Here is a 27,776-nt window from a genome sequence, read left to right on the forward strand (position 1 = left end):
GACTTCAAAATATAACAAATGAACATGCCTCAGTAAAAATGCAATGAAGTAAAAATGTACATCTGTTTGTCTTTTGGTGAATGATAACAAGTGAACAGATTTGGAGGGGAGAAATAAATATTCTTTTCCTTAAATATAATGTATTCTTTATTCTCCTAATATGAATTGTTCAAATATGCTAAACATTTAAATAATAAGAGCTGAATTATTAATACCAATGATTATCACCTCAGGTGATATGTAAATAGTGGGTTTTATACTATTCATGGTGGAGTAACAATATCTCTCAATCTCTATTTTGGAAAAAAATGCTGTTCAGATTAGCCAAGCCTTTCTGTCAGTTCCCTGCGAGCTGGCACCCAAAGCTCATGCCATACCCTTTGAGCAGACATGCTTAAGATGGGGAAGAGTTCAGGCTGGGGAGTGCCCCAGTTCCCCCTGCTGCTTGCCTTCCTCTCCGAGAACTCCCTCATCGGTCTGCAAGAAGCTGATGCACTGAGCTGAAGCTTGATTTTCCCATGGAAGGGGAATAATAACGTGTCTTGGGAGAAAGAAGGATGGAAACCATGTTGACCCTGGAGGCTATTCTGAATACTTTGATGGTCAAAATAAATGGAGCATTTCCTATTAAGAATTAAGTGTTGTAAATGTGATGGAAAATTAGACGTGGATCATAAAGGCAGACAATGACTCTGATCTGACTCGATCATCCTTATTTCACAAGACAGTCAGTCACCTGTGCCACTCTTTTAGCTCCCAGGGCGTATGAAACTCCTGGTATCACTTGGAGAGTCCAGCTCCAAATAAGCTTTTACTGTGGCTCTTCTGCCATTTACTTACCTGCCAGTCCCCAGCAAGCTGCTAAAACGTCAGGGAAAAAAAAAAAAGGGGGTGGGGGGGTTTGGGTTCATATGTGGTCTCCTGCATATGGTGGCCACAGAGCTTTGCTTTGCTCCTTTACTGCTCATCACAAGATCATTAGTGCACTGCAAGTCTCCATAGATTCATGGGAGCAAGTGGTTCCCCTTGCCTCTTTTCAGATTGCCTGCCAAATGGGTTTGTCAAATCCAGTTTGTATAATAATGCTCACTGAAACCATCTCCTTAACCTTGGTTCCTCCTCTAACATCCGTGTTGCTTATCCAGCACTTGAAATCTGCCTTCTGCCCTGTAAAGGACCACCAGTGACTGTGCTTCAGCTTTGTGCCATTTGGTAGGTGGGAGAGCTCCTGAAGACATCTCTGGATCTCCCCCAGTCTTCCTGCCACCTTTTTCACAAGCAGGCTTATTGTGCATCTGTATGCTAGCTACTGAGTATGTAGATAAAAGGTGTGCTTCCGCAGCATTCTTTAATTTATAGTATTGGATGAAAAATACAAATAGTTATTACTGAGATGTTTTTAATTGAATATATGTCTGGAATATTGAATTGAATATACTGGATCTTCCAGGATCTTCGTGTAAAACAGAAAGAAGGCATCTTGATTTCTGTTTGAAATTTTTTATTACTGCATCAAAGAATGTGTTATCGACCTGTCAAACTCATTCAGTAACAACGTACTTGGATCAAGTACAAATGTTTTCTTTGCCACAGATTTATTTCCAAAGTCAGACTAGGCGAAGAGTACGACTTTTCTTTCACTGCCGTCATTAGCGCAGCCTCCTTCAGGACACATTGATTTAATATGGGGAGTGCTAGCATGGAACTCGTTTTTGGAGATACTTAACTGCCTTCAGAGGGCCGGGTGCTATTCAAAAACAGACTCAGTAGAGCAGTACACGCAAACACTTTGTCTGTTCCTGCAGCACTGCGAGGCATGCTTTCTACAGGCAAGTTTTGTCATTGCTCGCATGGATGCTGCATCTTCTGAGGGAGCTGTCTCTTGGAACACATTAGGGGAATGTGTTAAACTGCACCGCAAATAGAGTTAGCACTCAGTCACATCCAAATGATAGTTTTCTTAAAGCTGAGGAGAGAGAGAGCTGTATTTGCAGGCACAGCACATGCAAATATTTTTCTTCCAAGCTTTGTCAGCTCTCCCATCTAATTAAAAAGCATACCTCTCAAGGTGTAGAAATTTAAATGGTTTTAGTATTTTTTTTTCTTCCAAATGCCATCAGCATTCAAATAGTAATTTACAGCCCAGTTCTTCCAGCAGATGTCTTTTTCCTGCAGATCTCATTTAAGAAGGTATTCCGGTGGAGGAGATCTAATGGGACACCGTTCTAATACAAGGATTTAATTGCTCTTGCTTTCAAAGTGATGAGTTGGCTGATTAAGTTATGGACGGTAGATGGGAGAAAATGGGACGCTATTGGCCAGAATTTAAAACTTTCTTAGATATCTAACGATGCAAATAGGCTTGCAGGGAGACTTTAAAAACTTGATAGGTACCTAATTCCTGGGCATGGAAATTGCATAAAAACCTGACCCCAGAATACATTTTTTGGAAAGTCAGTGGGCTAACGGTATATTCTGAATGTGTCTCGCAAATATTTCAGCCTGTTGTATGAAGAAAAGGTGTCCAAAATTGCAAGTTTTAGTTGTCTTTCTTGGCTCTGTTCACTACAGCTGTGGGAGTTTTGTTGGGTTCTTACACGTTAAAGAACTATATCTTATCTTGTGCAAGATTTATAAGGTGCATATGTATGCTTTCAGGGCCCATCCAGGCTATCCTTACCATTGTGGCTTTATAGAGGAATTACTAGCCCTTAATCCAGCACTGAATCATTGAAAAACAGTTTTATATCTAGGCCTACTGTTATCTGCACCTGTGTTTAAAACAATTTTCCCAAGAGGAGTCTAAAGACAAAATTGAAATCCACAGGAGGTATTCTTATGCTAAGAGTTTAACGTTCGTTTTTACTTGTGTTTCTAACATTTTTGTCTTAAGATAGTTGTTTAGTTAAGAGGTAAACGGGTTAATTTCAAAAATAGTTTTCATTCATTTAAATTTGTTTTTAATTAAAAAATTTAAAAGAGCAGGTTAATTTTATTTTTAAGCTTAATCTGCAGAAAGGCTGCATTGGAGCTTTTAAGTTGCTATCAGAAGCATGGTGGCAGAGCTGTGTTTCTGAGTCGTATTCTGTTTGTGTTTTGGGAGTGGGTTGTTTTCATCAGTAGTACTCTAGCTGTGTTTTGGAAGAGGAATCTCAGACTAACAGTTTGCAAAGCCTTATGAACATCTGTGGGGGCATCCCAGAATGTAACTGTTGGCAAAGATGAGCCTTCTGCTGTAAGATCTTTGGGCCAAAACCCTGTCTGTTTGATTTTGTAGCAATACCTAGCGATTCAGAGGAAGAAAGTCGACCTGTGATTTACTGGTGTGGTTCTTTCCTTCTGTTATTTATTATTATTATTATTATTATTCCTTTAGTCCCAATCAATGGAAGGCAGAGCTACTTTAGCCCTGCAGAAGGAAGAGTGCTTGGCTCTGAAGGCAGCCCTTGGAATGGGTCTGGGGCATTCAGCCTCAGAGTAGAGCCGTGCAGTGGGAAACTAAAGGCTTATTGTTTGCTTTTTCTCCCTTTCGGCCCCAACGGGCTGCCACACTCTTGGCAAAATCTAAGCATTGCATTATTTTTCCTGACATGAAGGCGCATTGCTCAGCCTCTTTTCTTTTGGTCAGATATCAGCAACATAAAATGATGTCTTTGTGTAGCAATTTTGTGAGGAGGAGTAGCTCTGGTCAGTATTTCATAGATTCATTTTATTAGCAAAGATCTAAAACCTCCCCTTTTTTCTGCCAGCGTGAAGGGGAGATGCTGGTCCTACAAAAGCTTGGTTCTCACAAGACAGTGGGACATTTATTTAAACCACAAATCTGAATTTTTGAGAACTTTCCTTCCTTCCTTGTTTTGTCTGGGGCTGGAAACAAAAGGAGCAAAATTCCCCCAGAGAAACAATCACAGAGGCTTTGTAGTGCTGACTGTACCTCTCTCGAAAGCTTCTCCTTTCAAACTGCATCTCAGATTTTCCTTACGTTCATGGAAACTTTGGTGTCTTCCAACTGCGGAGAATTACATGGTTCAGAAAGAAAGGACTGTGCTGATGTTACAGAGCCCTTTGCACTATCCAAATGAGTTTTTCAGCATTTTCACTTTTCTATGTGATTGTTTTGCGTGCTGTTTATGATCTTCATACCTGCAATGTTTCAGAATTGCTTCTTGGCAGGCTGCTGACCCGCTGTCTTAAAACTAGAGCATCAGAAATCTTTTGTGGTCTCTTCTCATTATTTCTTCAACCCTCTTCCAAAGAGATCTGGAGAAGTTTTACAAAGATTCTGAAAAGTGTTAAGTTTTTGAATGCTTACCTTCCTCACTCTGCTTTTACAATAACCAGCAGTAAGGGTATTGATACAACAGAGCACCCAGAAGCCCTTCCAAGACCTTGACTGAAACGTTGTCCGAGGTTGACTCATGCACCCACTTGACACTATAGTTATTCTGGCTTTTAAACAACAAACCTCCTTTTGTTATCAGTTCTGCTACCTGTGCTTTACTAACTCTGAAGTTAAACCTGTAGATGTATTCTATATCAGGGAGCCAAGTGGCTTTAAACTTTCTGCTCTGCAAGATACAGTCCCTGTTGTGTTGTCTGATGCAGGAAGGCAGAGGGAATGATAGTGCTTAGTGAAGATAAGGGTACTGTAGAGGTGTGCATAGAATAAATGGAAAGGAGAGTATAAACAGAAAGTAAAGAGAAAGAAGGAAATGAATGAGGACCAGATACACTCAAAACGACCAGGTGAGGAGGTTGTGGGGGGATCTGGAGCCTGGAAAAGTGCTGTTTGGTGTGGGCTGCTTCTTGATACTGATTGCTTTGAGTCCAGACAAAGGGAATAGTCAGAATGCAGAGGAAGAAAATCAGGTCTCTGGCAAGGAATTGGAGCATCTGCTCTTCTGAACAGCACTGAAGTTACCAAAAGGTATGTAACATGAATGTGAAAATAAGTGTGTAATTGGTGGTGGACTTTAAATTCTCTTTCCGGATCTGTGTAACTATATCAATTCCCACCAAGGCAGAATGTGTTGAAAATATTTAACTAAACCAGGTGTGACAGCAGTGGACAACATTACAGCAGTTATTTGTAGCTAAAAGAAGATGCCCCTAATGCTGCATAAACATTTTCTGGTCTCTCTTATAATTTGTAGAGATTAGCAGTTGGTTTGCAACAGGCCTTTCTCTGCAGTTTTCATATTCCAAGTTAAAATCAATGTATTTTCTACGGTGGTCATGATGCACAGCAGAGTTGTAGGCATTCTGCCAGTTTTGGCCCAAATCAGTTTATGAGTTCTCAGAGGAACAGCAATGGGTAAGCCTGTGGCTTTTTGAACAAAACCTACAGGATGAATTTTTGCCTCCACTGAAGCCAATGGCAGTTATGCCACTGGCCTCAAAGGCGCTTGACTTTACTTCAAAATAGGCAAATTTATTTCCTATCAGGGAGCTAAGTGGCTTCAGATTTTCTGCCCTGCAAGACACCAGATTGCTGTTGCTGATGCATGCAAAGGTGCCTGAGTATAAAAGAAATCTCTTGCTATTAAGCGTTCTCTGTAAGAATTGATTTCTTCCTCCTGTCTCCCACTCTGCTTCTCATTCATCTAAAACAGATCTGCTGACCTTTTAAGCATGTTGCTAACCTTTTAGGATTACAGGGAAGAGAAAAATATTTAGGAGTATTGTGGAAGAAACACCTGTTATATATGAAATAGGCACAAGCAAGACAGAGACATAAACTTTTTTTTTTTAACTTGTTTACTTCTTTTTTGACTCAATAAACTGTATGTAAAGAAAGGCTGCAGCATATTTGGAGATGCCAATTTTGGTGGATTTTGTAAAAAAAAAAAAAAAAAATCAAAGAAACAAAGGACCTTCGTGTAGGGTCCTCCTATCGTTACACAAATTTGAACATAACATAAGAAAGAATTAGCACTGAGCTGACAAAATACAAAAGAAGGTTTTTCCAACTTTTTAATGCAGAGCTGGTGACCAGCCAGACAGCATGAAGCACCAGCCCTAACATGAGCGGGCTGTCTGTGCTGCTTGATGAGCCGCTCCCCAGCCTGCTCTGGGCTCTTCCCACATCAGTGATGCCAACATCTTTGCACTCGCATAGCGTCTTTCATCCATGAGTGTGAATTTAAAAATACGATGCTCTCAGGGCAGTGGTGCTCAGGGACTCAGGTACTGGAACCTGTTCTGCTAGCACAGTCGCTGTGCAACAAATGACCCGACTCAGAGTAAATAATGGAGGAGAAAAGTTGAAAGATGCTGGCAGATATCAGCAATGAAATGACGCTAGGAAGAAAGCTGACTGTTTTTCTGGCTTTTGGAACCTAATTGCAGCGTACCTAGAAGTCCATCTGCAAGTTTGGCTGAAAGGTGTTTTACCACTGCTCTATCCGCCATCCTCTCTAACGCCCTTGTGCTGCCAGGCAGATCACCAGGTAGCAAGCTTTCTCTGGAAGCTGTCTTGTACTGGTGAGATCGCAGTCCTGCTGAGGGAGGTAATCACAAGCTTAACCACTGATTTAAAGTACTTTGTGCCTTTATACCGTTGCCAATATTTGGACCCTGTAGAACCTGACAGACCAGCGTGACCTGGCTTCATGTTAATTTTTTAAGGGGAGCTGAGGACTCCCGAGGGAGATGCTGATCAGCTTGTGGATTTGGTGACGGAAAGTTTGTTAAGAAACCGAAGTGGTAAAGGCTGATTCAGTGTGGAAAAGGATCAATAATACAGTAAAGCCTTGGAATTGTAATGCGTGCAGCACCTGGAATGCTCCACACACAGCTTTACATGAATCTCTTTGTTGGTGACATTTGTTTCTTTGTACAGGTGCACCACAATGTGCTCGAGGCACTGCAGTACCACCCGGCGCTTCAGGCAGGTGGCAAAAAGTTCTCAAACGTAAGGTGTGCAGGAATCCAAGCTATGACAACTGGAATTAGACCTTGAGATCAGCTTAGACAAATACCTGCTTCTCAGAAAATTATATTTAGAGCATCAGTGGCGCTATGTGAACTTGGCTCTCAACGTTGCGCTTGTGTCTTCCAGCTCTGCTTAGATGGAAAGCTCTGACAAGATCACAACCCGGGGTGTTCAGATTATGATTTTTATTTATTTATTGTCAAGACAAACAAGGAAGTCAACCACCCAGGTAATGACAAGGCATTGATTATAGGGGAAAAAAATAAAATAAAGAGAGGAAGGCACAATAATGTGCCAACAGAAAAGAGGAGCAGCATTGAGAGCTGAGCAGCGCATCTGCTGCGGTGTGCTGGCAGCAGCTTTCTGCACTCGGGGAGCAGTTAAATGTGAGTTGCATTCCTGGTGGGGAAGGTGCGCAGGTACAGTGGGAGCTGTAGTTAAGTATAAGAAGATGAAAATGAGGAGGAAATTCCTTTTAGCACATTTAGTATGCTCAGCCATCTTGCAAGGTAGAGCTGCTGGAGACAGTGGCTGGGTATTAATAGGTGACATTAAATAATTGCCAAATGTAAATGCAATTGAATGCCTCTCTCTGCAGCTATCTAAGTGTTCATTAGGCCACAAGAAGCAGTTGTTTTCCCCCCTGTGTGGGTAGAAAGTGCTCACAGTAGCAAAATTCAATTTACATGAAAGATAAGAAAAGATGAACTAATCTTTAAGTCATTTTTATTCTGTGTAATTTTATTATGAACAGATAAACTGTGTAGATCATATTGGTTTTGTCCAAGTTTACACTAGATGTTAGATTATTTCAGAAGATGAAAGAGTCAAGGGTAATAATGCAAGTCCATGTTTATAAATCTGTTTTGTTGAAGTCTCTGACATAAATACATGAAAGTGAAAAATCAGAAAATGAAGAAAACAGCACAGACATTCTCATAATGATTGTGGTTCACATAAAAATTAATCACTGAAGCATCTAGCTTGGTCACTGACTGCATTCAAAGTTAAATACAGCCTGTAGCTCGCCTGGAAAAAATCAAATGCTCTTTTTCATAGTGCTAATGGAAATCTGCTACTCATGGCTGAGGGTGCACAAGTGGTGGTTGTAAATAGGCTTCAGCTTTTCTTCTTTGTTTGGGAGTTGTTTGGGATTTGGAGAAAGCAAAGCACTCATTCCTGTTTGATAATATCCTAGCTCTATGAGAGGCATCCTTAGGGCCTCAGCAGAAAATTTATTCTGAAAAGCAAAGTTAGTGCATAAATTAGTCTGTTTAAATATCTAGAAAGGGGGGTTGATTTTCTGAAATCTGAATGCGATGTAATTTCTGACTTTACCCAATTCTCTCTTCACAGCAGAGCTTTTTTTTTTTTTTTTCTCTTCCCACAGCCTGTGTCATTAGCTCATCAAAAAAACCTAGGGGAAGGTTCGGGGTATTAACAAAGAATAATGGGTAGCCTTTGAGGTAACTTTTACTCTGACATAGTTTAGTGTGTCCGTTCTTAGAGTAATGTTGGCTGCTTCTGGGTTTCCAGCAGAATAATTAATCTGAGTCACTGCTCTAGCAGCAGTTTGCTTTTCCTGTGTCTTAATGCCTGGAAATTTCTGGAGTCTTTGACATGCATTGTTTAATGTATGGCGTGGTATTACTTAGAACAATCTCATTTGTACTTGAAATCAGATTTCAAGGTTTTAATCCATCCCAAGCTCAAATATTCAGTGAATTTAATTTATGTCTTATCTGAAACAGGAGAAGCCGTTTCAGATGTTTTTGCTGAGAGACTGACATATGGAATAAGATTGAGGGTAAATGGCTTGTTTTGCTTATTTCCAACAAAGTGATACCTCAGTTTTGACCACTTTTGATTTGGTATAAATTGTATTCAGACTCCATCTATTCTTGCTTCTTTTTAAATTTATTTAAACCAAGTAAAAGTCTTGTACAAATTCACTGTGTTTGGGGTGCAATAAGGAAAACCAAGAGAAAGCTGGACACATTGAAAGGATGTCGTCAGAATTAATCCTTTGTGATCAGCAATTTAAAGCCAGTGGTTGCATTTGGAAGTAGAATGGGCTGAGAATGAGCCTGATATCTTCACCACTTGGTACATTTGATACATGCAGCCTCCATTTACCTGCTTAATGTGCTATTCTGTCTGCTAGTGTGGAGTTGGTTAGTGGAAAACCTGCAGTAGATGCAGTGTTGGGGCAGTGTGCTTGGCGTTGCAGCAGAGGTGCCTGCGAGAGCAGTGGGTGAACCATGCCTCCCATGGGGCCTCAGCAGCCCTGTGCCGAGAGCCCCCACATAATGAATGTTTAGTTTGTTGGATCAGATGATCATCATGAAAACGCGCATGAATTTATTAAACTATTTAATATCTTTTTTTCTGAATGGAAGTTTCTCAGAAATTGCGTGATTCTTCAGGCACTGACGTCTTACTGCCCTGCTACCATTTTGGCATAGTTTTAGAGAGCCGCTACATGGACCACGTTTCCATTGCATTTGTAGCATTCTTCTTGGCAAGTGGGGTCCGAAAATAAGGGATCAGGGTGAGCCTGATCCTTCCCAGAGGGGCATTGCTGCAAGACGCAGCACAGCAGGACCGGTCTGTAAACCAGGATGTTGGGCCCAATGTGTCTTCCTTCACAGGGAGACAGCGTATGTCAAGTGCCCGTATGGTACAGTGAAATTATAGGCAGGGAATCCCCACTTCATCCTCTCCAGCAGCCTCACACCATGCTTCTGGGCCAAATATACAGACTTTTGGCTTCACATGCTCCCATCTGGAGCGTCGTGCAGTCAGTTATTTCTGCAAGATCCTGGGAGGAGCTCCTTGCCCTTCACTTGGGCCCTGATGTGGGTGAGGAGGAGGAGAAAGGCTGCTGAACCAGCAGAAGTTGCTGACACAGCCTTGCACTACTAACGGGGACCCCTTTGGAGGGTCGTGGCATCTCCTCTGCCTGGCACAGGTGGGAAACCCTACTGAAGAGAGGCTCCTCTGCTGCCCCACACCTCCTCCTCCTCGCCTACGTGCTGCAGCCAGGCTTTCCTTCACCTGCCTTTTCTCCAGCCTTGCGTTTCATTATCCAGCCTCCTCTTATTTATGTCCCTTGTTAAAAGCCGATTTATTCATTTCAGAGTCACTGTCTGTTCTTTGTCCCAGCTTTCATTTATTAGTGAACCTCTTCTATCTTCTTTCTGCCTGACGTTAAGTATTTGTAAAAGGCTTTCTTACTCCCCTTAATCCCTTTGGCTAGCGCGAGCTCCACTTGCTGTTCTGTTCCTCTTACTTTCCCTGAAAGTTTTAACTTATTCTCTGTAGTCCTGCAGTCTTACGTGGATGTTCCAGTATACCCTTTTTTTTTCTTTTCTTTTTCCCAAACCCTCAGAGTAGCCCCCTGTGCAGCCCCACTGGCTGCTGCTTTTCTTTGAATTTTGCTTTATGACAGGGACTACAACAGACCACGTTTTCATTAGAGTGCCTGTCAGGATTTTTCTGCTGCCTTCTGAAGTTGTGGCTGCTCGGGAAGGGGGCTGGATTTTAAGCACCCCCTCAGGAGGAACAAGTTAAATCCCTCCTGTCCAGAGCTCCCCCTTTCAATTTGCAAACGGCAACTCGTAATAAGGGACAGGTTAAGCAGCATCATGCCTGGGTGCACTGGTGCAAGAGTCTTTCGGTGTGCTTGTGTCTTTCTTCTGAGGCATGTAAGGATACAATATGCAAATACAGACATTATATATAATGAGGTCTCTGAGTTGGATTGCTCCACATAGATTTGGTCTTTTTTCAGTATTTAGCACTTTGTGAAAGCACACATCTGAAATATCCTATGGCAGTGAGTTCCCAAGTTTAATTATTTTTTGTGCAGTTATTCTAAACCTGTTGTCTGATGGTTTCATGTGATGTTATCTCCTTCTGCAGACGGGAACAGTGCCCTGCCCTCTGTGGCCACCTTCTCTATGCTGTTAAAGACTGAATGGGATTTTATAACCTAAGCAGTTCAATCTGGCTATTATAAAGAAATACTTGGTATCTTACAGAAACCAGTGTGGAACAGTTTGATGTACACACATTCTACGTTTAAACATTCTAAGAGGCAAGTTAGCAACATCCCTTTTTTCAATTGATTGATTTAAAATGTCAACAGTGTGCAGCCTGTACAGAAAGATGCATTGAGATACATTTTCCTTCTGATAGTAACGGATATTTTAGAAAAAAGCAACGGCATCTTTCGTCTAATGCTGCAAGTGAAAAACATATTCAAGATTAACTTGGCTGGCATCCACAGGAACATCTACTGCAAATGAAGTAATAGGTGAATATTTCAGTGACCCGTGGTGATGAGTAATTCAGTATCCACCCAGTAATGTAGCAATATAAAGGTATGCGAACGAGGCGTGAGGCTATGTCCAGCGCTGGAGTGTCTGTAAACCCTAGAGCAATCCAGAAGAACAGTTGGGAAACCAGAAACACCTTCCAAAAAGAACATGTGTCAGGCCCAGGGTCCAGGCCCTAGAGAAGGATTCCAGATGACTTTCAGAAATGAGGTTATTGCATAAGTGCATAAAATGAAAACGTGGAAGCCTGCAAATGCATGTGGTCACCAGAGCCGTGCTACCAGTCGTTCTGTATCCGTCCCCTGGCGAGGCAGAGCGCCGCCTCTAAAGCCTGGCTGTAATTTTAAGTGGCCCAGGGTCGAGTCACACCATGGATTCCAGTCACAAGGAACGAAAGTGTCGTGCCCTGTGTTCCCTTTTCATTCCCTCTATTTCTGATAACCCTGTGGGTTCATTAGTGTTACTATTGTGAAGGAAAAGTGAACGCCGGTATCCAAACAGCATGGTCGTGTCCTTGTGCGGGATGGGAGCAGAGCTCTGCCGAGGGCTTGGCAGTGAGAGCTGCCCGGCTGAGGTGGTGCCTCTCCGACTGCACATTTTGAGGTATTGGTAGCAGCAAGTGGCTTCTTGAAATTCATCCTTTCCTCCGTGTGAGGAACTGGCTTTGCACATGAGGGAGTAATTCATACGCGAGACTTTTTTGGCATAGATATAGCTGTCATGGTATTAGGTAAGAGAGGATATGTAGGTGGAGGCACTGGGAAAATAAAAAGAGTTTTACAAAAACGGGGAGGAACAGGAATCATTGTGGGGATGTAATTTGTTAAAAGCCCAGAAATGCTGCATGCAAGATAGGGGTATGAGTGGCATGCAGGGGAGCTGGCTTAAGTGCAAGCAGTGCAGCTACAGTCCTGGTACTCTCTGGAAAGGAAAGAAAACACTTTTGGCTGCAAGCAGAGTTGAAAATGCTTAGTGGGTAAAAATTCTAAGCATAAATAAAAATAGGCTTACGTTCAGACTTTTAGTAATAATTATATTAAAATGACACAATTCATTAAATAATGCAATACATTCACATCTCTAAATACACAGCAGCTGTTCAGTTCTGTCAAACACGATTCCTTTAGGGACTGAATAGAAAAGAGTAACATGCTGGCTTGCATGGTAATGTCCTGATGAGCGCCGGGCTGCAGCCTGCCCCGACATTTATTAACAGAGGGTGTCTCTCTGCCAGCCGCCGCATCCTGAAGGTGCCCCTCTGGGCGCTCAGGAGGTGCCAGCTGGGCAGGATAGTGGGTACGACACAGGGGTATGATCTGTCCTCTATAGAAACTGAGTTTCAAAAGATGTTCCAGCCTAAGGCTATAAGCAGATGAATTTGGCAGGCTGTGATGTGCTGGAATTGAAGCTTGTAGGAAGATTTTACTTAAAAATAACAAGAAAAAATATAATGGAGCTGTTAAAAAAAAAAAAAAAAAAAAAGAAAAAAAAAGGGGGGAAGAAAAAAAAAAGCTTGCCAGGTGATGGCTAGTTGAGAGGAGGAATTGTCTGAATGCAGTGCCATCTTTCTCCAGCCTTCGGTTATGGAAGTTATACATCTCTCCTGCAGCAAAGCCTGTAATACATACTGATTCATGTCAGAAATTTATCGATGCACCAGTTAAGCAGCCAGTAGTTACATTTCTCATTGCTTTCGAAACAGAGGAGCTTTTCCTTCACATCCAAACTGAGGTAATGTTCAGAATGTGTAGAAAATAGAAATATCTTACCAAAGCAGAAGATAGGCACCTGTGAAGAGCCCAGCTGCGAGAAAAATTTGAGTTGTTGGAGTTGTTGTTGTTGTTGTCATCATTTGGTTAGTGATGGAAGATGTTGAGCTGCATGTCTCCCGTGCGCTGCCACGTTTCATGTAGAGACGTTTCTGTGCATCAAGAAGTGTAATTCAGGCCATAGTTTCTCAGCGTGGTAAGAAAGTCTTTGCATCTTCTACCTGGATTTATTAAATTAAAGTGATTCTGCAGAAATGACATTATTTGCAATAGAATGCTGATCCTGAAGGTGTTATCTTCAAGTCTTCCCCTTTCCATCATCTAAACTTACATATGAGACCCAACCTTTGGTACACCAGCGTTTATACATGACATTTTGCTTTTAATTATGCTTAACTCAAACTTCAGATTATATTGAATCGAATATTGGGAGGCTCATTGTCCCTCACTTATGCGAGAAGAGAATTTAGAGTTACAGTTGGCTTTTGAAGCCACTCTGTGTAGAGAAAATGTCAATAATCTGAAAATTACAAGCACAGAGCTTGTCATTTCCTTGTGAATTCTTCCCTCATTCCTTTTCTGTCACCATGCTTATACAAATAGATCATGGTAGCTTATTTTTCTGTACTGGTGATGGATCTGGAGTGTTTGTCATCTGTGCTGTGTATGATTTGTTGTGATGTGCTGAAGGTTTTTACATTGGTAAGGATTTTCCTCTGTTGTTCTTTGTTTGAGACTTTTTCCCCTCTTCATTGTGGTATTACTCAGGCAGTAGCTTTTCATTCAGGATCATAACACAGGTTTGATAAGAACACTCCAGAGAATGAGATTCTGACATGAGAAGAGGCTTTAAAAAGGAAACCACAATTTTATTAACTTGTAGGCTGAATTATATGGCTCAGCATTTGAAGTTTAAAATGGCTCTATGTATTGGTGAAATGGAGCTCAAGCACAGGTACATGGCATTGACAGACCTCTCATTTGGGTAATATATCACTACCTGCTGCTGCTGTATGCCAAGCAGGTGAGCTTACCCACTCTTTATATCCCCTGAATGCTCACTAAGTAGTACTCAGAACCAGCACCTTTCAGCCTACATCCCCAAGACTCAGTTGTCTCAATTTTGTGAAAGTGAGGCGGATACAAATGTTATGACAGCTTACCAAGAGTTAGCGTCTCCCCTTTGCTAATTCTCGATATAATCTGTGGATTCTTTCCTAGGTCTTTCATTTGTCTGGCTGCTTGGTGCCTTCACCTTACACTGAGCTCACAATGTCAGATGTAAGGGAACTTGCACTAGGTGCACATCAACAAACGCATATCTTTTTAACTCTTCTCCTTTCTCAGCTACTTAAGCCAGGTCCCTGGTATGCAGTGGGAAAAAGTCTACAGGTGTCTTTTGGCTGAAGGGAAGGGGAAATGAACAGGGCATCTGCAGTCCCTTTGTTTATCCTCTCAGGATCATAGAGGTGCTCTTTTCTCTTTTGGTTCACATTAAGCCTTTCCAGAGGTTGCAGGAGTAGGAGAGCTGCAGGTTAAATAGTAGCATGTTTCATGTCCGACAGAACTGGCCTTGCAGTTAGACTTTAACCCTTTATTTTCCAGAGGCTGTGTGAAATTTTGAGTCTCTGTCAATATTTTCCTCACATTATACCATCAGTAGACTGGTAGCACAATAATTAAAAAGAAATGGTTAACGTTTATTTAGTTCCACTTGGTTTTGTTTGCACTAAAAGGTTTATTTTTATTTCTGTTCTTTCCTTCCTCTTTTTCCTCATCCAGTTGACCTTCCTTTTCCCCACATCTTTTTTGCACAAAGTAGTGCAGCACTGCTTTCCACACTCAGAGGGCTCTGGACCTTCCTCTGTAGCTGAGGAGGTACTTTACCACCTGCTATCTCCTGTCTGTCTTCACAGATGAAAAGAAAGAAAAAAAAAAAAGGCTGGCAAATAGCTCAAGCTGTGGGGTAATTTTTCACCGGGTAATATAATTCTGTGCAGTAAAGGCTGAGAAGCTAAATTCAAGCACCTTTTCTGAAAATGTCCATCTAGCATCTTTCCTGTTAGAAGAGTGACAGCCCTTCACATTTCCCTCTTAATTTGTACCCTTTGGTTGACTATACTATTGATTTGTGCATTAAGGATGATTTAATCTTTCTTTCACCCTCTTATTAAGAGGGTTTGAAACCGTACCTGGAATCTTTATTAGCTTTTGACATCACAAAGGAAAATGTCAACACATAATGAGATAAATTGCAACATCAGAGAAGCCTGGAATACAACTTTCATGAAAGATGGATATAAGCTACACTTATCGAAATAAAAAGACAGAACCCTTCCTTTTTAGCATCCATCTATCTTTCTGTTTGTTGCTGCATTACAGCATTTATTAGAGTTTGTCTTGCTATACAATGGATTGCCAGAATCATGATTAAGAAGCTTATTCAAATGAATTAAAAATGTTTAAATGAAAAAGACCCGGAGAAGTAATTGCCAAAATTTAATCAAGGATTTAATTTGTAGCACAGACCAGCCAAATGGATTTTGCCGTTTTCACTGCACTGTTTGTACAAGGAAATTAAAAAGTATAGAGAGTCAAAGACTCAGCAGTGTAACCCTTTAAGAATATTGCAGTGCGCTCACTTATTCTCATTAGCCATATTATATCAAACTTGCTCCTCAGGGCTTGCAGTTTGCAAAGCCAGACCATAGACAGTGGAAAAAAAGATGATAGCATTTTTTCCGATGTCATAAATTACTGCCAGCACACATTAGATGATTTCTCCACGCATTGCTGTAAGCATTTCAATGGTAGGTTAAATATCCCCCTTCTTAATGCCACTTAGTAATAAATGCCCTCATTTTAGCATGTCATCTTTAGCTGAACTGAAATAACTGAGACTAAGGAGCTGTCGGGGTTTGAAACAGAAACATTTCGCTTGCATTTACTGCCATGAAATACATACATGGCACCATTATGCTGTCTCTGTTTCATTGATGATAATAAGGTATCATCAAGCCTGGCATATCTGTTTGAACATGTTTTGCAGAAGTCTAATCATTAAGTAATACGTATCCCATTTCATCCATCATTTCCACACAAAGAGCCTTACAATGCAATTGACAGAACAATAGTTTATGGGCCATCAATAGCTGGAGCAGTGATAGTCCAATCCAAGTCACGTACAACAGACACAGGATTGTGTTCCAAATTGCCGTGCCGAGGGGGTAGGAGGAGAAATGAGAAGTCCCTGCTTGTGAGGAGGAGGCTGAGAACTAGCACACGTTTCTTCCCTGTTAGTTGTAATTGAATTAAGCATTCAGAAGAGTGCCAAATCCTCAGCCTCGTTTACAGGCACAAAGCGAAGAAGTCACTGTGGTGGTGAGCTGCTCTGCAGAGCCTGCGGCAGCAGTCGGGATGCCCGTAGCTAGAGGTGGAGGGGCACCAGGTCCTTCACTAGCTGTGACTTCTGGTTCCCGGCCTTTTGCCTGAAACTGCTGGCCAGGACATCAGAAGAGGCAGCATGAAGAAAGCATATGAACTACAAATTCCCAAATTGAGAAAGGCTTCTAGCTAGTTCAGAGGAGTTACAGGTTCTCCCCTAAGCTGAAAATGACATTAGTGATCTAAATAAATGGGAAGAAAGAAAAAAGCTTCACATTTATGACTAACCTGAGCTGAATCATACCAACTTTAATAACACACGATGGCAGATAAGTGTGTAACACCACGGGCAGGGTGCAGTGCTGCAAGGCTATTCCTTTGTTGCAGGGGAAAGGATTTAGAGTCCATTTACAAGTCAAGTTTAAAGGAGATTGTGAGAAATGGGTAATACTCATATGTCCTTCAGAAAGACAAAGGTTTTGTTTGCTATATATTTTTTAAAAAGCTCTTGTAGCACCCAGGGCATATTAGTTTTAAAGCAGAGAGGTGGATACAGTCTCTTCCCACAGCAGGGCTAGTATCTAACACCATAAGACATCTTCTAAAAGAAAGGAGCACTTCTGAGAGCAGAAGTAAGAACCATCTGTGGCTTCATCTGTCTCTCTGTGCCTGAAGTTCCTAGGAAGTTCTGTACCCTTTATTTCTCATGTCCTCTACATCACAAAGAGGTGGGTTAGAGCTTTTGGAGAAAGAAAACTTTCTTTTCTTGAGATCCTTGAGCTCGTGAACTAATGTAGCTTGCTTCTGCTCCCAGTTGTATCGGTTTGCACGGTGCTTTTTACACAGTTGTTCTCTTCATAGAGTACTTTTGATATAAAGGTCTCTCTTGCTTGCTCAGTTACATGGTTATAATTTTATTTGCACAACACAAGACTTGCTGATAAACAAAGTTAAGTCTTTAGAAGAGGAAGGAGTCCAAAATCCAGTGGTTGAGTTCCAAATATTTGAATTAGGTTTCTTATCCAACCTTCTGAACCTTTTAAAGATTGTGACAGTATAAATTATACAGCTGCTTTTCTTTTCTTTTAAGGGGAACTTATAAAGGTCATTTTGTGACATGTAACTTGAGTTAATTTCATACACGTTTTTACTTCTTGTCTCCCTTTTAGAGACTTAAGCAGCATTATAAACTGTGTTTACTATCCAGTCTAAAGTCCTGCATTTAAAAGAATAAATACGTAGCAAAGTGTTTTTAAAACTGGGTTTAGGGCAAAAATAAAAATAATATATATATATATATATATATAACATCAGATATTTGTGGATATTGTTATTCCACATGTGCAACGCTATTTTCACCTTATGTTCTAAAACCAGCTTTAATTGCCATTGTATTTCACCTGCATGCATCTTGAAGTTTATACTGTAAAATTGACTCTGAGCTGATACTGTTTCCAGGTGATGGAGCCCAGCTGAGTTGAGCTGCTGCTTTCATTGGTCTCGAAGAAAGACAGCTAGGTCATTTTTAGATTGTACCTAAACCTGAAGAACAGCCACGTTTTCCTTTAACCTTTTTACTGCTTCTTTGATTTGTAAAGCTAGCAGATGATACGACAATTTCTTTTATTCCTGGTGGCCTTTTGGAAATCTCTGCTTTACTAGGATGTTTCGGGAATGTAGTTAGTTAGCCAGGATTATTCTGAAAGCCTGGTTTTGAAAATGAGAATGAATGAATTTGTCCCCCACTTTATGGGATTTTCTGAGCAGAGATATCTGTGCATGAGCCATTCAGCCCGCTTATTATGGGTTTGAGACATCAAGGAAAATCTTGGGCTAATGGCTTTTCCCTCCTTCTTTCTAGACAAAATGTCCACCAGAAAAAAGGGCAAGTCCACGGAAACAGAAGCCCATGGTAGTCCTAGTCATTAGCACAAGAGTCATGCACGAGGAGATTGCAATGACTTCTGTGTAAATAGTGTTTTCCCCAAATACCTTTATTTTATTTTATTATTATAGAGGTATAATAAAAAGATGTAGGCAGTGGAAAAAGGGGTTACTTTGAGATGACATTAGAGCAGAACAGCGTTGTGCAAAACTTTCTCATCCATAGCATGGCTTTAGCTTATAAAGGGGCCCTGGTGAGGATGCTGCGGATTTCCCATTCGTGCTTGCTCTCCAGCAGGAAATAAAGCAGGGAGTTGCTGCCTTGATCCAAATAGACTCTCACAGCATTTTGTCAGGGAAACAGAGCCGAAGAGGAATGTTTAGACTGATAAGCTTTTAGAAAATATTTCTGGGAGTGCACTTTGTGAACTTGTGAGCAGAGACGGTCTGTCTGTATCGGCCACTTCTCCTCCTCCTTATCATGGAATTTACTTCTAAAAAAAAAAAAGGAAAAAGAACCCACCACCTCCTTGAGTGCCGAGTGAACATTTCACAATGCAGTTTCTCAGCACTGACACTCTGGAGTCATGCTGGAGGTAGTAAATGAATAAAGCCGTTTTAAAAAAGTGAATAAAGCTATAGCATCTCAACTATGTTAGAGAATCAATCATAGGCTTGAGCTCATTTGTTCCACTAGACTGTAGTCTTATAAGAAGAGAACTGCTTGTTCCAGAAAAAAGTGTGAATAATGTGATAAAACAAAATGAACTGCAGAATATATTCTAGCCAGCAGCCAAGAAATTATTCACACTGACAGATATTACAGGTACAGTACATTTTCTGTCTAGAATACCACCTTCTAGTTTCTCTTAGCATATGCATTATATTTGCTGTTTTCCTACTTTCAGAATAGAAATATACACAGTTGTATGTATGTGTTGGTGCTACTTTTTCTTTTTTGTATATCATATGTTGTAGTCAAAACAATCTTTCTTTAGTTACTGCAACTGCCCTTGCTCATACAATTACTCAAAAATATTTGGCTGTTTTGAAACTTAAAATGTGTAGGATTAAAATGGGAGCATTATTCCTCTTCTGTTTTTATTTTGAGTTGAAGCACATATATGCACATGTATATATGCAGAAAAGCAAAATGTATACAATTCAGGCCAAAAGAGTAGACTTGCTATACTCTGCAGTGATAATTGTATGAGTTCTAATTTTACTTCAGCCCTATTAAGGAATTAAATCATACTTTACACCATTATTTGGGGCAGTTTTTACTCGAATGCTGTATATAGCGTACAAGGTAGTATATAGATCTAGTTAAGTCTCTATTTCTTTAATCCTCATTTTGGTATTTCTTTAATTTGTCATCATAGTACTATATGGAATAGTTGTGCTGATGTAAACTGATGTGTGTTAGGTATTGCAGCCTTTTACTATCAACTCACAGGTAGTAGTGTGTGCAATAATTGCCTAAATTGAGTAGGTTTCATCAAATATCAGCAATACAGCCCATGACAGTAGGCCAGAAAAATGACCCGGAAGAAGGGAGGACAAGGACAAATTTAAAAGGAAGACAAAAATTGTCTGAAAATGGACAGACCTAGGGAAAGAAGTTAAAGACGGGGAGGAAGATAATAAGTAATTTACATAACATAACTGTACTCTTGATACTGTACTCTTGTACTCATATTTTTCAATATCATGTTTCTTCTACTTCCTTCATTATTGTATTTACAACCTGAAACTTCATTCATCTGATTATTTGATATGTGGTAGGTGTTTTGTTCTTCAAAAAAAAGGGCCTTTTTCTTTCTACTGTGATTTTTTGTGCATCCTAAGGGATATGTTTTACATATAAAGAACTGTTAATTGTTTATGAAAATACAGTTGAATCCATACATGAAAAATGAGGGACTTTGTCTAAACCTATAAAAGATTTGAACTGATTATATGAGTCTGTGTGAGAAATGAAGCATTGCAAATCACATATTTGTTAAGTCATGGACATGACTACTAACAGCAACCCCAACCAGTGATCAAGTTAGAATGAATATGTGTTTATAAGTCAATTATTTGCTTTTACTTCAAGTGTACTGTGATGGCAAAATCTTTCAGGATGCTGGGAAAATGGATTTATTCTTTTACTAAGTGGACAGGAACATTGTTACATCGATTACACATTTGCAATTTGCTTTTCACTCTTGGAAGGGAAATAGCAGACACCGGTTTCATGTTTCACTCTGCAAAATGTTTTGTTTGGGTCTGTTTCTCTTTCAGAGCCTTACTGGGGAAGAATGAGGTCATGCATTTTGAAAGTACATCACTGTGCGTGGATTTTCTTTATGCATAGCTTCTTTCTGAGTCAGAGGCTTATTCTGGCTTGCGTAGCTGCTTATGCCATGTCATAAACTGTGTCAACTGAGGACATCCCTATGAGTGATGGAAAGCAAAGAGAGGGTAGTAACAAAGGACCGTAGAGGGTTTAGCTTAGTGTATGGGTTAGACTCAATTTTTATTTTGGAAGCCTACAAAAAAAGAAACTGGTGCCTTAACTCGTTGATATTTGCTGTATCAGCTGCTGAAAATCAGTACTTTCCAAGTTACCAATACGCAGGCAGTACATGCCATGCCGTTGACTTCACCCTGGCGGAGAAGGATGAAGGCGTGAAACAGCGCGATCCTCAGGGCTCTCGCTTCAGCCCAGTCGGTCTGATCAGCCCAGTGCTGCATGAGAGTTCTTGTCTAAATGGCAAGGTAGCTGACATATTGTGTCTCAATTTAAGCCCCATTACCATTCATTAGACATGCTCCTAGTTAATTATTTTAAAAAATAAATGTAAATAACAAGTGTTAATTATACCCTCGAGGCCATTGATGTGTGCCATGTTGGCATTTCATGTTAGAAAGGCTGCCTGAAATTAGAATAAAGAACAGTATAATGCAAGGAGGAGGTTTCAGGAAATATTATCGCTAACATAATATTTTATAATAGCAATTTCATCAATTATAAGTCTTAATATTTAAATAATACTCTATTGAGAATTTGTTATGAAAAGCATTTAGGTGATTTGTTGGCTGTTATATTCACCCTTGCATTTGAAAGGCTTTTTTTGATAAAAATAGTTTTCAACCAGCTACAATATCATACGGTGTTTCTGAGGCACTCTCTGTACATGGTCGCTTGTGGATTTGAGTCCTGTCACTTTCAAACATTGACAACTTTCTAGAGAAAGGTTATCCTATTCTGCATTTCCCCAGCGTTGTTCCTTCTTCCTGTCTGCTGTGTGACTTAATTGGATTCCTTAAAAAGTTTTTTTTTTTTATATAGATTCTTAGCTAAAAAAATACACCTTACCTCTCTGCATAGTAAAACAAAGTGGGCTTTGTGTGGCCAGTCAGTTTGGACTCTTATCTTACTATCATTTTCTGGCATGGGAAGCCTGAACCAAAAAAAGAAACCAAAGCAAAGGTTCATAAGCCATGTGTTTCGCATCCGTTTGTCTGTCTCAAGGCTGCGTACTGTGTGATACGCATTGCATTTCACTCCTTTTGTTTAGAAATACTATCTTCTCTGCTTCAGGCCTGTAGGGATAATCAGATGTATGCTTTAAGATTCTCCTCAAAAACAACTTTTCACTTTTCTGTGAAATTACATTTAGGACCTGTTGTGAAGGAGAGCCAAGGCTTTTCTTGGATGCAAAACTTTGTAGCACAGAAGGATAAAACTTGGTACCTAGATCTGACTCCAGATCAAAAGAGAGGTCTGGGTTTTGCTCCAGACTCCTGATGATAACAGGCTGGATCCAAGACCAGAACCTGTTGCTCCTTCCCAGGCCTACTCGTCTGTGTTGCCAGTCTGGCTGTCGACTGGCGTTATCCATGGGTGATAATAAGAGCCTTTCCTAACACTGAGAAGGACTCCAGCCAGGCATTCTTCTGCTGTAGGGGGTCTCCAGCCAGTTTGCACTGTGGTAATATCTTTTAAGAAGCCAAGAGATGGGTATTAAAAAACAACTTCGTCACACAGGGAATCCCTCACAGAACTGGGCAGTTGCAGAGCCTGCACCCAGGAGGCACTGGCATCAGATCTCGCTGTGTGTGGAAGCTTCTGCTCCTGCCTGTGAGCAAAGGGCTCAAGAAAGTGGAAATTAATGTCTTTTTCTAGAGGGGACAGTGATGAAAGAGAAGGAGAGAGGAAGAACGAAAGAGGGGAGGAAGCAGAGAAAGAGAAAAAAGCTCTGTGGTGTGGTTGAGCGGGCTGTGCAGAGAGGCCCTCCTGCAGCTTCTCTGTCCTCTCCTGGTGGCACAAACAGGCCAATGTATTGCTGCCTTCTCATGATGTCTCTTCCATGCCAGCGGGTTCCAGTACCTACCTGTCTTCCTTCTAGCTCATGCTAACCTGAAAGCTGGGCAGAGTGCAGCTCAGTTCAAAGCCTGCGTTGTGCAGCCGTGTAGCTTACACTCAGTATCCCCCTGGTACTTCCAAGCCCTTGCAGATAAATACGAGGTCTCCTGTCCACCGCAGATCACATTAACAGCAGCTTCTCTTCCTCTAGTGTCTGGCAGGCCACACAACCTGCCGCTACCCTCTGCTGCTTCTTCATCCTTGCTTTTATATTCAGATGAAGGAAAAAAAAAGAAAAAAAAAAAAAAAGGAGTGGCGAGGCTGTCCTCTGCAACTTGGCATTCTTTGATTCCTGAGGTGAGCATGAGGTCACTCCTCTCCCAGTGGCTGCAGATAACGCATCCCTTATCTCCTGAAGATATCCATGTTGTATCGCAGGCTGTCTTGGTTTGGTTGAGGGGAAAAAAAAAAAAAATTCTCCCCTTCAAATCACATCGTGGCTCTCCCTCGCTTACTCTGTGCGATCGGCTGCAGAGATGCTGATCGATAGCTCCGTGAGGTACGTGGAGTACAAGACTGCGGGGCCGAGTCTGGGTGCTGCCCATAGCACTTGGCTGGCCCTGGGTGCGCTGAGAGTGGGCTGGCGTGCCAGAGCATGGCGTCATGCCACAGCTGCTTCAAGAAAGTAAAGGTGTGAACTTCTCCTCGTGGGTTTTGTACCAGGGTAATGACATGTTAAATTGTATGCCAAGGGGGATGTGTGCAAGCTAGGTGCAAACCCGTTTTTCTAACCAGCTGGTCAGATTTTGTATCGTCTTGTGATCTTTCCATGAAAAATAATCACGGGTCACCTTGTCTGACTTTTGACGGTGTTATTGTTTGTCCTATATTAAGTAATAATATAAGGAAATTCCAAGTAATTTTATCTTGTGTTTGTAAGGAAGGGAATGTGGAGGCAGCTCTAGAAATTTGAAGCGTTATATAAACTGCTTCAGGCATTTAAATGCATTCCTTTTACTGCCCGGGGCATTCTTTAGCCCTAAAATACCCTAAAATTAATAATTTGAGGAGGGGGGTATTTAGATCTGCCTCCATCGCTACTTCTGCTGTTTGTCTCTGCATTAAGGTTGCGATTGAAGTTACTTAGTTTTTAAATCTATTTTAAAACATGCACAAATGAACTTATGAGAAAATGTTGCCCTAAGCATAATTTTATGACCCATACATTTTGAATATTTAAAACAGTACTAATAAAAATAAAGCAGTGAATATTCTCAGGGGTTTAATTTTGCTGGTGTGTGTTGATCTGATGGTTTGTGAGTTTTACTACATTTCATTAGGGAAATTTTACCAGAGAAATGGAGTTGAATATACAGAATAGTTTATCTTAAATTGGCAGCATGAATCCTCAGTAGAGCTTGTTTACAAGTACTGATTCACTTGAACACTTACTTTATGAAGAAACATTGTGGAAATAATTCTATTGCCTGTAGTACTTAAGCAAGAAAGATAGAAAAAGACTTAACAAAACAATCTTCTTTTGGATGAGAGTCTTTCAGATCCTTACAAATGTTCTGTACATTTATTTATGTTTTGGACATTATTTTCCTATTCATCAGTATAGCTTGAGATAAGTTCAATAAGCCTGTTCTCAGATATCTCCCCTGAATTTTTATTGATGTTAAAGTTTGAAATCAAATAAATTCTGTGAAGTCAACAGCACTGAAATTTTGCTGGATCTCTACCTCAAAAGGGAAAATTCTCCCAAAATTAAAAACCTCAAAGGAAGCGTGCTCTTTGCTGCAAAACTTGCAAGTTTGACTAGACACACCTCTCTGAAACTAAACCCACTTAATACCAGCTTTCTGCCAATAATGCTGTAAGCTACTAATCGGGCTAGTGAAGGGCGTCCACAAATATACTTTCAAAATGCTCAGAGATGAATAATCAATATGATGTTTTTAAGAGAAAATTGCTGAAAACAGTAATCAGAAAAGTGTCTTTTCTTTCAAAAACAATTTGCCTTATCACTGAATTTGTAATATATGCTTTCTTTTTATTTTGTTTTCATTTTATTTGGGACTGGTTTTGGCATTTACTGAATGCTGTCCCTCCCAGCGCACACCCTACAAATCAGCAGAACGTTAGATTACTGTTTACTCTTCCTTGGAGAATAGATGCGTCATATTTCCTTCTTAAGATAGTATAGGAACTCTTTGAAGTGAAACATTTCATTAGAGTTAAGTATTCTGTGGGGTGACAGAGTGATTTCAACCAGTGAGAGGTGAAAAGGGAAAAAGAATGGTTCTTTTTATCCATACATTTTTTTTTTTGATATCTTGGTCTTTTTTTCTTGGTACTTGAAGCCTGACTGCAAACAGGTACTAGAGAAAAATATTACTATGTTCACACAAGACTTCTCTTCTTGCTTCTAAGTCCAAAGAGATTTGGATAGACATTTAAACAACTCCAGACATTTCAGGGCTGACTTAGCTTTAATACTTCTGTCACGTTTCTCTACCTCTTCTATTGTGTTGACTGGTGTTTAAACTGTGTTATTAGAGTGGGTTATGCACTGCACTCCACCAGTCATGTTTTACAAGTTTAATGAAGACCAGGCAGGATAAATTTCTACCATGGCCTATTGAGTTGAATGGAAGCTTCAATTTCTCCCTAAGTCTCAATGTGACAAAGCTTTACAATACGCTGAAAGGGAGCATTGCTTGCTGAGGTTAGCTCTGCTCCTCACAGCGCCCAAGTGAGCTACAAAGCCAAGCCAGTTTGTCGTCTTTTACAGTTTGTCCCTTTTCTTTTATTAGCGTTTAGTCTTATTGCATTTATAATATTATGGGACTAGGAAGGAGAGACATTTCCAGTTTCTTATTTCATAAAGGGATTTGCTAAGTAAGAATAAAGTGGCATTTAGGTAAAAATTTGGGTTAATACAAACAGGGAAAAAAAGCAGCAACCAGAGTCATTTAAAGAAGTATAATTTACAGGAGTATACTCTGGAGTATACTACCAGTTACCAGTCAAAAGAATATTGTGTCTATACCTGTCACTGTATACACGTCTGACTGCAAAATATGATAGGTACTTCTGACATTGCATTTATATATAATGAAAAGTAAATGTACAAAAATAAAATATGAGGATACCAGCATGTGTATCAGATCAGCTTTGAATGTTAGACCTGCACATCCCTTTAGTTCATCTTTCCTGGGGTTTGTTTTTCGTATTTGAAACTTGTGAATAGCGTTAAGCACACATCTCTTTGGTGACCTGAAAAGGAGAGGATGCATTCCCTGTTGTGATCTCATTTTCACTTAAAAAAGGATGGAAACTGCAATTTTGAGTCTTGCAGCAAGGTCTGGACTGTTGTCCACTACAAGGTAAGAAAAGCTGCACTGAACCTGGTGAAATGCAGTAGCTCATCAAGAGTGCCTGTTAGATGCTTAGGGAAGAGAAGTAAGTACTGTGGAAGTAAACTATGATATTTCTCTATAAAGTATAATAATACACCTTTGAGTAGCTAGGAGGTGAACTTTATTTCTATAAAACTAGAAGAGAAACACCCAACACCTCAGTAATCTAAGATCTGTTTTTATCCTTGAATGACTTTAGATTTAAAAATCCTGATGTTATTGCTAGGGAAAAAACAGCTTTCAGTAAAAATTTCAAAACATCTTCAATGGTGCTTGTTTTCTGCTGTCCTTTTGGTGGACGCTTTAACATGGAAAGATTATACACAGGAAACCAGTGAGTAATAAAAAAACAGATAATATGATTGTTGGAAACACTAACACATTCCTAAAAGAGCCAGACCATATTTATGACACAGAAGTCCGTATCTTCACATATGTTCTGGATATGAGGGGAACAGTAAATAAGAAGGAGCCTCTTAATGAATAAAAAGTCTATGTGGAAAAATGTGTCTGTTAGTGAGCCTCTCTTCATAGGGGGTCTTCCTAAAAGTAGAAGGTATACCGAGCATTCTTAGATATTGGTACAGCAGAAGGACTTTTTGCATAAAACAGGCCCTAGGATCTCACCTATTTGATCTACATCAACTCCTAAACATCTGCCTGAGCATGGAATTTAACTTAACATGTGACAAGGAATGGAGTAAGGGGAGAATATATCACTAGCACGCAAAGGAGGGCTGCTACAATACAGTCTACGCCACAGCACTCTTTTTCAAAAAAACATTTGTTTTGAATTTGAGTGTAATTATCTTGAGGACACATTTGTTTTTCTCAAAGTTTTCATATCGAACTCAAAATTATGATTATTAATGGTAGTGCATCAGGCACTTTCAGATACAGTGCCCTGAAGTCGTTGTGCATGCAATGCTGTTATGAAGTCTAACGTTATCAATATTGTTGTTTGAAACAGTGCTTCTTCATAACCAATAGCTGTGGGAATTAAGTGAAGCGATAATGTTTCATTAGGCTTTGAGCCATGGAAACAGTGACTATCAATATTCTTTGTAGTGTTTTTCCCCTTGCTAACAACAGTAGAAGATGGGTAAATACAGTACATGGGGCTCTATGGGTCTCAGCACTCTTAAAATCATACCTTCCTCAGCTATAACGTTACTCATTTTTCAACTTTGTATTTGCATCTGGAGCACTGTTATAAATAAATTGCTCAGTTAATCTGTCTCTAGTAGGATGACCAGTTTGTGCCCACTTACAAATGGGCAAATTTAAGGTGAGAGCATTTTTTGGAAGTATGGTAGAAGTAATGATGTTGCTTAAGCTCTGAAAGCAAGAAGTCTCTGTGGCTTCTCAAGATGCTGGGGACAACCGGGTGCCATTCTTACTCAGCTGCTGGTTTTGTGAGAGGCTTAGGGATTTATTCTTCTGTAAGGAAGTGCTGCTCTTTTCTGTAAAAAAAAAAAAAAAAAAAAAAAAAAAAAAAAAAAAAAAACCACGCATTTGCATTATTCCGTCTTTAATCTTGGACAGGAAAATCATTCTATAAAACATTATTACAGGGGAGATGACTAAATAGCACCTCTGGCTTGCTTAATGCTGTAGTGAAGGACTGGAAAAGTATACAACACTGGTGAATGGTTAGTCACCTATTTCTCCCCCCAAAATAGATAA

At 40.3% G+C, this 27,776-nt stretch overlaps 1 protein-coding gene and 1 long non-coding RNA gene across 25 annotated transcripts in view; one reads left to right on the forward strand and one right to left on the reverse strand.

Moving 5' to 3' along the window:
- Positions 1-27,776, forward strand: part of RBMS3 (RNA binding motif single stranded interacting protein 3) — a gene marked incomplete at its 3' end in the record, with an annotated part of 702,635 nt that overhangs the window by 489,034 nt on the left and 185,825 nt on the right. The gene's annotated exons all lie outside the window — the stretch shown is intronic.
- LOC308189708 overlaps positions 11,735-27,776 on the reverse strand; it is a 48,896-nt gene continuing 32,854 nt past the window's right edge. Inside the window, exon 2 of the long non-coding RNA XR_013946526.1 lies at positions 11,735-27,553. This is a non-coding gene — a long non-coding RNA (uncharacterized lncRNA). The remainder of the gene's footprint in view (positions 27,554-27,776) is intronic.

This window comes from Anser brachyrhynchus, assembly GCF_964034855.1.
Source record: "Anser brachyrhynchus genome assembly, chromosome: 2".
Classification (NCBI taxonomy): Eukaryota; Metazoa; Chordata; class Aves; order Anseriformes; family Anatidae; genus Anser; species Anser brachyrhynchus.